A 3,980-nucleotide genomic window follows, 5' to 3' on the forward strand; every position below is an offset into this window, starting at 1 on the left:
CCACTCTCTTCTTACTCTCTCTTACTAATCTTTTCACCTCTGTCTTCCTTTCTACATATAATTCTCTCTTCCGCCTCCCAACTTCTTCCATGTCCTTATTTCTCATCCATTCATTGTATGCTTTCTTCTTATGTGCCACAGCCTGTCTCTCCTCTTCATTCCACCATGCTGTTTCTTGCACCCCCTTCCGTCTACTCTTCACCCCACACACCACATCACATGCTGCACGTATTTCTTCCATGAATATCTTGCACACATCTTGCACGTCCCCCATCTGCTCCAATTCATGTTTGCCCAATCGTTCCTCCACTTCTCTCTTATATTCTGCCTTTTTCTCATCCTCTTGCAACCTTTCCACTCTCCTTGCAACTACTTCTTCCTCCCATCCTTCCCTTCTTCTATTTCTCCATCTTACTTGGATCTTGATTCTGGCCACCACCAAGTAGTGGTCAGAAAGTCCACTCCTCAAACCTCTATAAGCTCTTGCATCCATTCCACATCTTTGCATCCTTTCGTCCACACACACATAATCAATCATTGCCTTCCTTTCATTCAGTTCACCACCCACCCTTCTTATCACTCGCCATGAATACCTGTGGATCATTTTCTGCCTGAAGAGGGTATTGGCTATCACCAAGCCCTTCTTGGCACAAATGTCCACTAATGCACTGCCATTCTCATTTATCTCAGCAGGCACACCCCACTCACTGACTATTCCATCCACCTTCACATTCCCTACTTTACCATTCATATCACCAATCAAAAACTCCTTCTCATTCCTTCTAAACTTTTTCATGCACACTTCTACATTTGTCCAGAACTCTTCTCTCACTCTGCTTCCACGATCTTGAATTGGCTCATACACGCACACAGTCGCCCACATTTGTATCCCAGCTTTCAATCTTACCCACACAATCCTTGAGCCAACTGATCCATATTCTCTTATGTTCTTCCATCGTTTACTCGTAACAATACACACTCCTATTTTTGCCCTCTCCATCTCACCTACTCCTGCACATATATCCCATTCATAGTCCCATTCTCTCACACTCTCTCCTCTCCATTTAGTTTCAGTTACTGCACATACATCCATTTTTGCACCCTCAAGCACCTGGACAATCTCTCTCTCTCTTTTTCAGTTCATCATTCGCACCCCTTATATTCCACGTCGTGATCCTTTGTTCGGTCCTTGGTCGTCACCTTTTGGTCAGTCCTTGCCCGAGGCTTCTTGTTCATCTTTTAAGTTAGCTGTTTTCCGGGAAGGGGCACTAACCCTCTGCCAGCCCTTTAGTCGCCTCATACGACAAGCAGGGATACTGGAGGAGAATTCTTGAAAACCCGTTATGGGATTAAGGCGTCTGGAGATATATATATATATATATATATATATATATATATATATATATATATATATATACAGTATATATTTATGCATATATCTATCTATATATATATACATATATATATATATATATATACCGTGTATATTTATGTATCTCTCTCTCTCTCTCTCTCTCTCTCTCTCTCTCTCTCTCTCTCTCTATATATATATATATATATATATATATATATATATATATATATATTGCCAGATGCCTTATTAGAGACAAAAGATTATACCAAAGAAAAGGAACCTCATATTATTTGCCTAAGTGAAACAAAATTTACCCCAAGTATAGGCAATGACAACCTAAATTTTTATTAATGCAGTATTTGGACAAGAGATTGAGATTTGAAAAAAGGAGGGGTTATGATATTAACAACGAAAAAAATCCAAGTCAAAGGGATAGAACTAGATATGCCTTTAAAAGTAGAATTAATTACAGTAGAGGTCAACACATCGTAAGTGAAAATACTGGTAGCCAATTTATACATGCCACCCAAGACAAACATTTGGTTTACAAGTGAATATGAAGACTTGGCAAAAAGTACAATACAGAGTTTAAGAACCCTACTACACAGAATGGAAGAAAAATCTGAAAGAATTATACTAACTGGAGTTTTCAACACAAATATAAATTTGAATACTCTAGATGTAAGAAGCTATGAAAGCCGTTGGGATCAAAAGCTCCTGGATCTTGTACAGGAATGTTTCCTAACACAACATGTAAATTTAACACCAGGATAAGAGGACCAGAAAAACCATTATTACTTTATCTCTCTACGTACATAGTCTGCTTCCCCCAAGGAAAGGGAGGTAGCCGAGACAGGACGACTCACTCCCCATTTACTCGTCCACTCAAACACATTCATTCGCATCTTAGCCCCAAAGGGAAGAACGGACAGACCCTCACCGCACCACACCACATGAGGGTCAACTGCGCAGTGCAATCAGTGACATCCGCAGCAGGGCCTGACATCAGAGGGGTTTACCCCTGCCACATCATAATAGACCCATCCCCTTACCCACTCCTGACCTGATCAGCTGATTAGACAAAATGCGGGAGAATAACCGCTTAGGGCTGTATCATCATTTATTCATTCACAAATTCTCCCCATTCATTTCTATCACACACAGCCACTCTTCCTTGTTCAACAGACATCCCTCTTACATCCAGCGCTCTCTTCACATTGTCCATCCATCCCAATCGTGGTCTTCCTTTCAGCCTTACACCTCTCACATCAGATCTAGTTATCTTTTTCACCAATCGCTCAGTATCCATTCTCTCCATATGCCCAAACCATCGCAACACCCTCTGCTCAACTCTATCAGCCATCTCCCGAACAACTCCAGTTCTCCTTCGCATTTCATCATTTCTCACTCAATCCATACGTGTCACTCCACACATACAGTACTCCTCAGACACCTCATCTCCATTACATTCAAACTTTTCCTCTCTGCTACACCCATATCCCATATTTCAGCCCCAAATAACGCAGTCGGTAATACAACACCCTCATACAGCCTTCTCTTGACATCCATTCTAAGTGAACGACATCTAAACACTCTTCATTCCTCCCAGCACCTTTCCTACTTCATTCATTCTAAACTTCACTTCTGCATCTATTCTCCCATCCACAGCAACATGTGACCCTAAATACTTAAAACACTACCTCCTCAAGCAACGCATCATTCAAAACTACATTCATCCTCCTACCATCTACCAACCTTGTACACTTCATCACTTTACTCTTATTCTCATTTACTTTCAATTTCCTCCTCTCACACACCCTTCCAGACTCCTCTGCCAATTGTCTCAATCTCTCCTCTGAATCAGCCACCAGTGCAGTATCATCTGCAAACAGCTGCTGCTTAAGATTCCACTCTCTACCATCAACATTCAACAAACTCAGACCTCCACATAACACTCTTGCATTCACCTCCCTTACAACACCGTCCATATATATATTAAACAATCAAGGCGACATCACACATCGCTGCCGCAGCCCTACTTTCACGGGAAACCAATCACTCACAGTATTTTCCACTCTTACACACGCTCTACTATTTACATAAAAACATTTCGCTTCTTTTAGTAACCTACCATCAAGTCCATACGATCTTAGCCCGCCCCATCCCGACCGCTTTTCCACCACTGACTCCCCCCAGTCCCGACCATTTTAGGATTTTTTTTTTTTTGGCTCAAACCTTCGCGTTTGGTGAGAAACATCGAAAATTCATAGAGAAATCGCTCACCTGAGGTTTAAAATACTCATTACAGGTAGGAGTACCTCCTTACCTTACTGGGTTTTCTATCAGGCTGGCACCAAAGAAAACGAGTTCTATGGGAGGATAACTATTTCACACTACTCAAAAACGGTATTTATTTATTTACTTGGTACGAATTTATATGTAGTACAAGAGTATATTGGTTTTCACGCAGTAATATAGGCATTATAAGCATTGTTTCACTCACTAATACCTGACCTTTTTTTGCCACATTACCTGATCATCATTTCTAACTGTTTCTTCCTCTAATGCTATGTAAAGTTAGTCCTCCACATTGTCATTGATTTGGGAATCACTCTGGCCCTGAATT

The sequence above is a fragment of the Coenobita brevimanus genome, chromosome 20 (genome assembly GCF_032717465.1).
Source record: "Coenobita brevimanus isolate Jiangsu-jjx chromosome 20, ASM3271746v2, whole genome shotgun sequence".
NCBI classification, from domain to species: domain Eukaryota; kingdom Metazoa; phylum Arthropoda; class Malacostraca; order Decapoda; family Coenobitidae; genus Coenobita; species Coenobita brevimanus.